The 13,338-nt window shown below is 44.9% G+C and overlaps 1 protein-coding gene across 2 annotated transcripts in view; it reads left to right on the plus strand.

Moving 5' to 3' along the window:
- Positions 1–13,338, plus strand: part of LOC142465182 (Fc receptor-like protein 5) — a 142,236-nt gene that overhangs the window by 53,737 nt on the left and 75,161 nt on the right. The window lies entirely within an intron of this gene.

Raw genomic sequence — 13,338 nt, forward strand, 5'->3', positions numbered from 1 at the left:
CGCTATGAGCAGTGTTGTACAGCGCTATGCGCAGTGTTGTACAGCACTATGAGCAGTGTTGTACAGCGCTATGAGCAGTGTTGTACAGCGCTATGAGCAGTGTTGTACAGTGCTATGAGCAGTGTTGTACAGCGCTATGAGCAGTGTTGTACAGCGGTATGAGCAGTGTTGTACAGCGCTATGAGCAGTGTTGTACAGCGCTATGCGCAGTGTTGTACAGCGCTATGAGCAGTGTTGTACAGCGCTATGAGCAGTGTTGTACAGCGCTATGAGCAGTGTTGTACAGCGCTATGAGCAGTGTTGTACATCGCTATGAGCAGTGTTGTACAGCGCTATGCGCAGTGTTGTACAGCGCTATGAGCAGTGTTGTACATCGCTATGAGCAGTGTTGTACAGCGCTATGAGCAGTGTTGTACAGCGCTATGAGCAGTGTTGTACAGCGCTATGAGCAGTGTTGTACAGCGCTATGCGCAGTGTTGTACAGCGCTATGAGCAGTGTTGTACAGCGCTATGAGCAGTGTTGTACAGCGCTATGAGCAGTGTTGTACAGCGCTATGAGCAGTGTTGTACAGCGCTATGCGCAGTGTTGTACAGCGCTTTGAGCAGTGTTGTACAGCGCTATGCGCAGTGTTGTACAGCGCTATGCGCAGTGTTGTACAGCGCTATGCGCAGTGTTGTACAGCGCTATGAGCAGTGTTGTACAGCGCTATGCGCAGTGTTGTACAGCGCTATGAGCAGTGTTGTACAGCGCTATGCGCAGTGTTATACAGCGCTATGAGCAGTGTTATACAACGCTATGCGCAGTGTTGTGCAGTTGTATAGCGCTATGTGCAGTGCAGCGCTATGCGCAGTGTTGTAGGACACAGCTGCGGTCAAGTGAACATGTGGATTTTCTGAGCTGGGTTTTTGGTGTTGCTGAAAACCTGCTCACTAAAGCCCGATTGGCAGGGGGATTGCATTCCCATCAATGTCATGTTTAATTGTCTTTCATTTTGTTTTTCTTTAATAGCTTTCACATTTTTTGTCTGTTTGGGGTGTTTGTGTTGCATCTAGTTTTTAGATGTTATTTTAGTAACCACATCCTCATAATCATTGATGGAGTGATCGTGCAGCGTGCCCCTACCAAACTGTGCAGAAGGGAGGGGGGCGGGCACCATTCTCACCCCCTGAGGTACTCACAGGGAGGGTATTACTAGGTTACCGACTGTAAGAGATGTGTGCAGAGGTATGCTAATGGAGACCGATTAGGGTGACATTAATATAAGTCTATATTGCCTGTTCCATTAAACAGCACAGCAAACAAAAATATACATAAAACAACAAACACCTATCCCTGTGAAAGGGCTAACTCACTCCCCAGCCCCTATATGTAAGACTGGGGAGAGGGGGAAGCCCCTTACCAGTATACCACTGCCAAAGTCTCAGCGGTACCTTAAAGCAGGTGGCCCTTCAGGTCAGGGGTGTCCATGTGTCTTGGTGTGTTTGAGGGTCCTCTTGTGTCTTGTTGTCAATACACAGTCCTCCGGTGCACTCAAGACCTCTTTCATCTTGGCAGCACCGTGTGTGCTGAGGAAAATCTCTTGGTCTGTTTCAACAGGAGTTTTAAACCTGTCCTAATTAGGCAGGTGGAGTCTGGTCAATTGCATGGCTGCACTTAACCAGCTCCCTGGTGGATTTAAAGGCGGTTTCTTCAACAGGAATAAATCTGTTACACCGACCAAAATCAATAAGAGGTTATTCCTTAACAGGGATTGTGTGTGCTGCTCACTTTCTTTTTTCCACTGACCGTATTTACATTTGTGTGGTGTTTAGGGGGTTACAGATAAAGGTCTCCAAGACACAAATGTATTGTTATGAATATATAGTCATGGGTACGTCTAAATTAAGATTTATGCACCACCAAATAATCTTAAAACTCAGCTTTTGTTGTTTACAAACGTCAAGAAGAGGCTCAAAATGCAAACAGATCCAGAATAACACACTAATGAAGTGTGTCTTTGTTAAAAGTTTGGTCTTGGGTGTGTCATTTAGTGATTACATCTGTCAACATTATGGCGCGCTAATTAAGTGTGAGGAAGTTCAGGCGCAATTTCACTTGGCGTCCCATGCGTGCCTGAGTGTCGCCAGCTTTTCGTCTCATGCTTTTGGAAGGAAGTGTAAGGCTGCGATTATAGTGGCTGTGAGTACAAATGTGTGTTCTTCTATGAGGCCGCACCCATAGCGCACACGAACGCTGCAGAGCGACCGCGCTGGCGATTTTTGAAAATAAAAACGAATTAGTTTTGCCACGCCTCCCCATCGCCTCCAGCGTCGGTGCTTGTTTCGCGCATGATGTCACGCGCTCGGTCGCGCTCACGCCGCAATTATATACGCGGCCAAACGGAACGAAGGGAAAGTGTAACCTAACAACAATGTCCCGAGGAGACACAACAAAAGTGATCAGTTTAACTCTTCACAAAGGTAAAAGGACCTTAGGTTTATACCTACTGTATACATAACACCTGAGATCAAGCAGTAAATAATGACACATTTTATTGGTGTGTTATTTTTATTAGTGTGTTATTCTGGATCTGCTTGCCTAGTGAGCCTTTCATTGATGGTTGTAAATAATAAAAGCTACATTTTAAGATTATTCGGGGCGTATACATCTAGGTTTGACTCAGTTATGCTGCAAATATAATTTGGCATACGGCAGGCACCCTTAATAGGATGCTAATCTGGCTTTTTCCTACATATTCCCAGGTAGCTCCATTTTAAGTTAAAGAGCACGCACTGTTCTTGTTACAAGTTGGTGAAGAGCGAGGTTTCGCTGCCTCATTTCTTTATATACGTCTTCATTTGGTGAAGTAAAATTGTTTCTGAGCTGTCTTGTGAAAATCAACTCTACGAGAAGAGACCGGCGAATCCGCACAAATCCGTTTCCCGGATTTTATTGCATTTCACCCCCCAAATCTGTGTCGCAGTGTAAAAGCCGCAAAGATTTGGCCGGTTTTAATCCACGCGGATTCATCCAAAACCGCCACTGATTACAATCTGTTGACGGATTTGAAGAATCCGCGAATTCAGCAACTCGTTGGCGGGTTCTTGAAAATCAATCAATAGAATCCGCGGAGTGTATTGGCAATAATAATCAAAAATCCGCAAAGCGCGAATCACCCTTTTTGAGATGATTCTGCTGAAATCTGCAGACCAAATAAAGCGTCCGATCCCCTGCGGATCCAAATCCAACGAACAAATGTGCCCATCTCTATCTATTAACACACGTTGCATAAACAGAACATGTGTACATACAACGTATGGGACACTGCGATTTCACGAGACCCAACAGGCTGATTTGTTATATCTATAAGTATGGAATCACCCATGACTTTTTTATTTTTATTATCATTTATTTGAAAAATGCCAGCATATTCCGCAGAGCGGTATAGTGGGGTACAGGGTGTACAGCTCAACCCCCTTATAATGCTTTGCTTGGGGTCCAAAGAATCACATTGCGCTAGAAATAATGTACAATTGTATACATTGTACAATAAAGTATTTAAGATACCAATAATCGTGTTGTAAAGTATTCATAAATACGAAAATTGGGAGCCACGCTTGCTTCGCGTTATAAGCGGATTCGCGTTGTAACGGATCGCGTTATAACGTGGTTGAGCTGTATATTACATAAGCAGAGTTACATAAAGTGAGGACAGACATGCACAAACAGATGCAGAGAGGTAATCAGGGCCTTGCTCATATGAGTTTATAATCTAGAGCAGGCCTGCACAACTCCAATCCTCGAGGGCCGCAACAGGCCAGGTTTTCAGGATATCCCTACTTCCGCACAGCTGGCTCAATTAGTGGTTCAGTCATACTGAGCCACTGATTGAGCCAGCTGTGCTGAAGTAGGGATATCCTGAAAACATGGCCTGTTTGCGGCCCTCGAGGACTGGAGTTGTGCAGGCCTGATCTAGAGGGAATGAGGGACAGTGCTGAAACAAGAAGGTAAAGTGGCTTTTCATTGAGCGATGGAGTGTATCTCGGGTTAGAATATGACCCAGCCCGACAGCTGATCCCACTAAGTTTTGAAGTGAAACTTCTTTGCTGGGACCAAATCGCCTTTCAAGGAGACGGAAGTAGGTTATGGAAGTGACGTCAGTGCTGGCAGATGAGGCTGTCGGCCCACGCATGCGCAGGAGCGGTCCTCACCAACACTTACCTCCCAGTTACTGCATGACAAAAGCTCCCTCAGCACATTCAGAGGGAGAGCCGCCCCCCTCAACGTATGTGCAGAAGCTCTAGCCACAGCAAGCGCATGCGCAACAGCCGCTGCACGCATGCGCAATATCCGTCGGCTCGGCGCACATGCGCAGGTGCAACGCTTGCCCCCCCATTTTGAAAAATACAGACACACACACACACAGAGACACAGACACAAAGAGACACACACAGACACGCAGGAAGACAGACACACACACACAGACACACATACACACAGACACGCAGGAAGATAGACACACACAGAGACACATACACACAGACGCACACACACACATAGAAACACACATACACATACACACACAAGGAATTCACAGTTAGTGTAAATATAGAAGTGCAAATAGCTCAAACAGATGCGTGCCGAGCACACACGTTCTTAGTCAAATTCTTTGCGTTTTTTCACTGAAATTGTGTTTTGATTTTTAATTTAAAAAATCACTGTCAAAAATACAATTTCTGTGACGAAACAGGGACAAAAGACAAAGAAGTTTCACTTAAAATGTGCGTGCTCGGCGCACACAATTTTTTTTATTTTTTTGAGGGGAGGGAGATATTACACAGGATGGAGATTGGTCCAGTTGCACAGCTTGTCCCTATGGGGTTTCCTGGGGAGGACGGGGGAATTGGATGGAAGAGGTACTGTATGGAAGAGGTACTGTATGGCAGAGGTACTGTATGGTGTATAGGCTTCCTTGAACAAGTGGGTTTTCATAGAGATTTTAAATATGTGAAAGCTGAGGGAGAGTCTGATGGATTGTCATTAAAGTCTATAAGTGTAAGAATAAAACTCTGCTTGTGAGGACTGTTACACCCTCACTTTGGCACAGATGAATCAATCAAATTTTTTTATTGTGAAGGCAGCAAAAGCTAGGGTGCAAACACAGTCACTAATACACAGGGCCGCCAACAGCGCGGGAAAAAGGGTACTGGCGTCCCGGGCCCCGTGAGTCAGGGGGGCCCAGCCGTCCGGGTGCCAGTTAATTAAATTTAAAAAAAAAAACCACTGTGCCGGGTCTCCCTATCGGCAGCGCTGGAAGTCAGCAGCTCGGCTATGCTTCCGGCGCGCCGGCGTGAGAGGGAGGCCCGGCGCGTGCGGGAGCAGTATGGTGGTGCAGGTGCCTGCAGCGGGGCCGGCGGCAACTGCTGTGACCAGCAGCCGGGCCCCCGCAGCACCCGGTAGAGAGAAGACATCCTTGAGAATAACGCAAGAGTCGGGATGGTGCATAGCGAGAAATTAGGGCTGAGATGTAAGAAGGGGCAGAAGAGTGTAAAGCTTTAAAAGTGAGGAGAAGAATGGAGTGTGAGATGCGGGATTTGATCGGAAGCCAGGAGAGGGATTTCATGAGGGGAGACGCGGAGACAGATTTAGGAAAGAGTAGAGTGATTCTGGCAGCAGCGTTTAGGATAGATTGTAGGGGAGACAGGTGAGAGGCAGGAAGGCCGGACAGCAGGAGGTTACAGTAATCGAGACGGGAGAGAATGAGGGCCTGAGTCAGAGTTTTAGCAGTCGAGCAACCAAGAAAAGGGCGTATCTTTGTGATATTGCGGAGGAAAAAGCGACAGGTATTAGAAACGTTCTGAATGAGAGAGGAGTCGAGTGTGACCCCCCAAGGCAGCGTGCTTGGGTTACTGGGTGAATGATCATACTTCCAACAGTAATGTGGAAGGAGGTAGTAGGGCCAGGTTTGGGAGGAAGTATGAGGAGCTCTGTTTTTGCCATGTTAAGTTTAAGGCGTCGGAGGGCCATCCAGGATGATATAGCAGAGACACATTCAGAAACTTTGGTTTGTACAGCAGGTGTAAGGTCAGGGGTTGAAAAGTAAATTTGTGTCGTCAGCATAGAGGTGATATTTAAACCCAAGAGATGTGATTAGGTCACCTAGAGAGAGTGTGTACAGAGAAAAGAGAAGCGGTCCCAGGACAGAGCCCTGGGGTACCCCCACAGAGAGATCGATAGAGGAGGAGGAAACGTTAGCAGAAGAGACACTGAAAGTACGATGGGAGAGGTAAGAGGAGATCTAGGATAGAGCTTTGTTCCGAATACCTAGAGTATGGAGAATGTGAAGGAGAAGAGGTTGGTCCACTGTTTCAAATGCTGCAGAGAGGTCGAGTAGTATGAGCAGAGTGTAATGACCTCTGTCTTTGGCAGCATGGAGGTCATTAGTTATTTTAGTGAGGACTGTTTCAGTCGAGTGAGTAGTACGGAAGCCAGATTGTAGAGGTTCTAGGAGAGAATGGGTTTCGAGAAAGTGGAGCAAGCAAGAGAATACAAGACGTTCAAGGAGTTTAGAGGTAAAGGCAGGAGGGACACAGGTCAATAGTTAGAAAGACAGGTAGGGCGAAGCTTGCTGTTTTTGAGTAATGGTATAACTGTTGCATGCTTAAAGGAGGGTGGAAAGGTACCAGAGTAGAGGGAGGAGTTTAAAATGTGTGTGAGCGTAGGGATTATAGTAGGAGCAAGAGGTTTTAGGAGATGGGAGGGAATGGGGTCAAGAGGGAAAGTGGTAGAGGGAGAAGAGGAGATCAACAGTGACACATCCTCCTCTGAGACAGTGGAAAAAGAGTCAAGGAAGGCAGGAGGAGAGATAGGAAGCGGTGTTGGATGGGAGGAGGAAACAGAGGGGATGTTCTGATGTGTGGATTCTACCTTTTCCTTAAAATTGTCAGCAAAGTCCTGAGGTGAGATGGAGGAAGAAGAAGAGGCAGCTGAGAGTGTTTTGAGCAGAGTCAAAGACAGAGAAGAGTCGGCGTGGGTTAGCGTGGGATTTCCTCCAGAGGCGTTCAGAGGAACGAGTGGAGGAACGCAGCATGCGCGTGTGGAAATTTAGCCAGGGTCTGGGGTTAGAAGGGCGAGAACGGCAGAGAGAAAGCGGGGCATGTAGATCAAGAGAGGAGGATAAGGCAGAAGTGTAGTTCCTGACCAGGTTGTCAGTGTTTGTAGCAGAACTGAGAGAGGAGTGGGAGGAGAGGGAGGAGCGGAAAGTGGACTCAAAGGCTGGTAGGTTAATAGTGCGCAGGTTTCTGCAGAACCGAGGGGGAGATGGAGATGGAGAAGAGGAGAAGAGAGAGAATGATATGAGGTGATGGTCAGAGAGGAAAGGGGGAAATGGAGAAATCAGAGAGCGAAAAGTTTTTTGTGAAAACCAGGCCTAGCTAGTGGCCACCCTTGTCTTTGCTGGCTGCAGTCCACAGTTGATGGCCAAAAGAAGAGGTAAGAGAGAGAAAGCAGGAAGCCCAAGGGAGAGAGGGGTCATCATTGTGGCAGTTGAAGTCCCCAAGGAGAAGAACAGGGGAGTCTAAGGAGAGAAAGAAAGAGAGCCAGGATTCAACACCAGAAGGAGTACAGGTTGCATTTGGCAGGCGAGGACGAGAGCATGTAGGAATAAGGCAGAGACCAGGATTGGGAGGGATATCCCCAGAAGCAAGGAGGTGAAGCATGGATAGAAAGAGAATGTGTGAGGATGATTTGTAGGGGTGTAATTTAGTGCAGGCAATATAGCTATGGAGTGTCAGAGGACGCAGGTAAGAAAGGAGTTCATGTGAACTGAGAAGTGGAAGGAAGGAGAGATGGAGATATATGAATAGAGTTAGAGACATAATGAGGCTGATAGAAGGAAGTGCATCATTTGAAAAGAAGTAAGGCCATAACTAATATAAATAGTAAAGGCGGCATCACAGCAATAGTTAAGGGCTTAGATGTGCAGTCTGGGATAGATAATATCCTCCTTTCCAGCGTAGATCAAATTCAGGAATCAGAGCCAGTATGTGTTGTCCACTTGTGCACTCCTTTTAAACTTCATTTTTCTTGCTACTTACAATGTGCTACTTGAAATGGGCTGCAGACAGCTTAAGGCTGCTATGCCTGTGTTTATATGGGCATAACAAGTCACCTGACAGTGTGGTTCTGTCTGCTTAATTAGCACATGTGAGGCACATTCAAACAGATGCTTTTTCTACACAGGGTGTTCCCTGCCTAGGTGTGAAAGCTTAATTTAATTGAGGGGTTAATGAGACAACAAAGGGTGAATCCGACAGGATTCAAATATGGGATTTACCTAGGATTCTTTACTTATTTGGTATATCCCTATATACCGGTCAATCCTAAAAAAAAATCCAACTTTTTTTAACAAATCTATTGTATCTGTCATCACAGTCTCCATGAGTAATGAATCCCACATTTTAATTGCCCTTACTGTAAAGAACCCTTTCCTTTGTTGCTGGTGAAATCTCCTTTCCTCCAACTTTAAGGGAAGACCCTGTATTGTTTGTACTGCCCGTGGAATGAATAGTTATTATGAGAGATACTTGTATTGTCCCCGAATATATTTCTATATAGTTATCATATCCCCACTTAGATACCTATTTTTTAATGTGAACAAATCTAATTTAGCTAGCCTCTCCTCGTAAATTAGATTATCCATTCCCTGTATTAATTTGGTGGCTCTTCTCTGCACTCTCTCTAGTTCCATAATGTCTTTTCTTAGGATTGGTGCCCAAAATTGTACTGTACTCCATATTCAAGGTGTGGTCTTACTAATGCTTTGTAAAGGGGCATAATTTTGTTTACTTCCCTTCCATCCATTGCCCGTTTAATGCAAGATAAGATCTTCAGAAAAGGGGGGAAGGGAAACACAAAAATGACTGTGCACCCTAAAAGAATTCACTTATATGCACACCAAACTAGTGTAAAAATTAACTTTTAATAAATTCCTTAAAACATATATTACCAAAGTAATGTGTAATGTGGATTAAAAATGTATTAAATCAGAAATATCTGGCATCCATGTCTTTGATTATTGAATCGTGCTGTCCCAGATGTCTACTTAATAATAGTGGGATACAAGAGACAGGGGATGCTAGAAGTCAGGGTGTTAACCCCTCTGGAGCAACGATGAGACCCAGTAGTGAAATTATATAGTTGTTCATAAGTAGGTGGCCAGCAACTAAAGCTTCCTTGCTGGATAGACCAGCACTGCGCACTGCAATGAAGGCTTAAGTGTGTTAAAGTGCAATAGCCTGGATAGTAAAGCTAGCACATACAGTGTAGGGATAATACAAACACTGCAACACACGTCAGACACAGCAGTGCTTGGGTGAATAGCACATAAAATAACTGTGGAAACACCTCACATAGAGTGCAAGGGAAGCAGGCACACAAACTATGGAAATAAATAAATAAACAGCTAACTACTAGGGTCTATAAGGTTAGAACCAGGAGACTACAGACACTACATTAAAACAGCTCCAAGTAGGAGACTGACAACATTGCGCGTCCAACGCGCGTTTCCCTCCAGCAAAGGAGCTTCTTCAGGGACAAATTTTACTGGGGGAGAGAGGTCTGAACCCTTTTATACCCCTTCAATACCCTAATTACAAAATCAATTGCTATCAGCTGTTTGCACATGTGCACTAATCACACTCACAGACTGACTCAGCAAAGTAATCAAACTCCAATAAATGAATTATCAAAGATAGTCCCATTGTTTATACCTTTATTCAAACATATTCCCATCATAAACCGGCTGTTCTTAGGGTTTTTAAGTCCATAAACCTGTGATCGCCATATCCAGTGTCTACTGCGCATGTGCAGGGACTTAAACAGTATTTTAGTTCTAGTCCGTGCGCGTCGCGCATGCGCGGGGACTTAGGTGTATTTCCAATCTTTCCGGCTCCATTGCGCATGTGCGAGAACATAGAGAGCATTTCTATATTTATGCCGTTACATTGCGCGTTGTATCGTGCCTCCGCGCATGCGCAAGAACTTAGAATTATGGACGGTCTTCCCTCCGTCATGGTGCGCATGCGTTGGGACTTAGAAATAGTTCCTGAAAATTACATAGAGCGCTAGTGCGAGCTGCGCATGCGTAAGAACTTAGAATTTATTATAGCGATCTTTGTGTAATGCGCATGCGCGGACACTTAGAAATTTTTCAGCGATTTCTGGTAATTTGTATTGCGCATGCCCGAGAATTTAGGAAATATGTCAGAAACTGCCCAAACATGATACTAGTCCATGGGAGTTCAAGATTCCTCAGGGGAGTAGGATGTGCATGGATAAAATTAGGATTAAGCACATACAAGGGGTACTGAGTGTAGATTAAAGATAAGGGTGTACAGAACCTGTGTTTCACATATTGTATTGGTTGACAAATGCAAATAAAATTATTTGCAGTCCCCCATATGTATAAAACACAGTGTGTCAACTTTCAATGCAGTGTTGGATACACCAATTAAACAATTTGAAAAAGTGTGACTGTATATGTGTCTATAATTTATTGTCTCTGCTCGTTATATATAACACATATAAACACATTACACAGATACTAAACCCGCTACAGGGTTTGGAGCTTAAGTATTATAGTCACTAGTCTAAATAATAATAATACTGTAATCTATTTATTATTTCAATACCAAGGCTGGAAATTGTCATAGTGGACAATGATAATGACAAAACTGGATATCGGAGAGACAAGAAAAATGTATATATACATAATGTGAGTTGATGGCAGGGAACATATGTTCGACCAGATAGTCCCTTGCTTAAATGAAGGGCGTAAAAGTAAACCCCTCATTAAGACCGTTGGGGCTCCTAGTTTTTAGCTTGTAGATCCATTCTGCTTCGATACGAAGCAGGGATTGGTCAGTGTTTCCACCTCTCATGGGACATTTCAACTGATAGATGCCCATGAATTTGATGGCATTAATGTCGCCGTCATGACATTGTGTAACATGTCTAGCCACGGATGTCTCAGCAGAGTGTTTGATGGAATTAATGTGTTCAAGAACACGTCTGCGTAGCTGTCTGGTCGTCTTACCAACTTATCTCTTACCACAGTTACATGTGATAAGGTAGATAACGTTGGTGGTGCGGCAATTAATAAAACTATCCACACAGAATTGTGAAGTATTGTCATGATTGGCGAATGTTTTGCCAACATTGATGTGTCTGCAAGCTTTACATCCCTGGCAACGGTACATGCCTTTCACGGGACTCAACCAAGTGGTGGTCCTTGCCCGCTGGAAGTGGCTGTTCACTAGGGAATCCCGTAGGTTCTTAGACCGCCTGCTGGTAATAATGGGTCTAGGGCCAATAACTTTCGCCAGGTCGTCATCTGCCTGGAGAAGATGCCAATGTCTAGCAAAGATCTGTTTAATGGCCCACCATCTTTTATTAAAGGTGCCGATGACTCTGATTGTTTTATCCTGTACCTTCTCCTTATTACTGGACAGGAGTGAGGCCCTATCACTGTGTAGTGCCCGATGGTAAGCCTTATTCAATGTTTTGATGCTATAACCACGGTTGAGGAACCTAGATCGAAGTTCTTTGGATTGAGTGGTAAATTCTTCGATCGTAGAGCAGTTACGCCGGAGACGGAGGTACTGCCCTATTGGAATACCCGCTACCAAACTCCTGGGATGCTGGCTCTGTGCCAGTAACAAACTGGCCTACACTATCAAACCATCTGACAAAGATGGTAACATCGTTGTACTAGATACTGAAGCCTACGTTAAGGAGAACATGAGACTTCTCAATGACAAAGATTGCTATGAGATCCTGGAACGTAGTCCCACATCCGAATATAAATTAGAACTGTTGAACATCTTACAGGATGCTCTCGACGCAGACATGATAAGCCGAAGTGAGTTTGACTTTATGTACCGCAAGTCACCAACTGTGGCGACGTTCTATACCCTACCTAAGGTACATAAACGCCTACAGTCGCCTCCTGGTCGCCCAATTGTCTCGGGCAACAATTGTTTGTCCGAAGGCAGCAGCATATATCTGGACAAGGTCCTGAGGGATTTTGTCATCAGCCTCCCATCGTATGTACAGGATACGAAAGACACACTAAAGAGACTGGATGGCATCCATGTTACATCTCAGACCATCCTTGTGAGCTTAGATGTTGAATCATTATATACTTCCATCGTCCACAAGAATGGTCTTACTGCTGTCAGACATTTTCTAACAACTAGGGACCGTAGGTTCAATAGACATAACTCATTCGTGTTAGACCTACTGAACTACGTTCTAACACACAATTACTTTGTTTTCGATGGGCTGTATTACCACCAGACCCAAGGTACGGCAATGGGCACAGCCTGTGCACCAACGTATGCCAACTTGTACCTGGGCTGGTGGGAGCGTACCTACGTTTTTAATGAGGAATTATCTATGTACACTGACCACATCTCTATGTGGATCAGGTACATAGATGATATCCTGCTACTCTGGGAAGGAACCAGTCAACTGTTGCATGAATTTGTTGAGAAGCTGAATACAAACACGCTGAACTTGAGGCTTACCACCGTGCTGAGTACCACCTCAATAACATTCCTAGATTTGAACATCTATGTTGATCATGAGAGTAACATACAAACTAAGGTGTTTAGGAAAAGCACAGCAACCAACAGTTTGTTACTGGCACAGAGACAGCATCCCAGGAGTTTGGTAGCGGGTATTCCAATAGGGCAGTACCTCCGTCTCCGGCGTAACTGCTCTACGATCGAAGAATTTACCACTCAATCCAAAGAACTTCGATCTAGGTTCCTCAACCGTGGTTATAGCATCAAAACATTGAATAAGGCTTACCATCGGGCACTACACAGTGATAGGGCCTCACTCCTGTCCAGTAATAAGGAGAAGGTACAGGATAAAACAATCAGAGTCATCGGCACCTTTAATAAAAGATGATGGGCCATTAAACAGATCTTTGCTAGACATTGGCATCTTCTCCAGGCAGATGACGACCTGGCGAAAGTTATTGGCCCTAGACCCATTATTACCAGCAGGCGGTCTAGGAACCTACGGGATTCCCTAGTGAACAGCCACTTCCAGCGGGCAAGGACCACCACTTGGTTGAGTCCCGTGAAAGGCATGTACCGTTGCCAGGGATGTAAAGCTTGCAGACACATCAATGTTGGCAAAACATTCGCCAATCATGACAATACTTCACAATTCTGTGTGGATAGTTTTATTAATTGCCGCACCACCAACGTTATCTACCTTATCACATGTAACTGTGGTAAGAGATACGTTGGTAAGACGACCAGACAGCTACGCAGACGTGTTCTTGA

Source organism: Ascaphus truei, chromosome 13, assembly GCF_040206685.1.
Source record: "Ascaphus truei isolate aAscTru1 chromosome 13, aAscTru1.hap1, whole genome shotgun sequence".
Taxonomy (NCBI): Eukaryota; Metazoa; Chordata; class Amphibia; order Anura; family Ascaphidae; genus Ascaphus; species Ascaphus truei.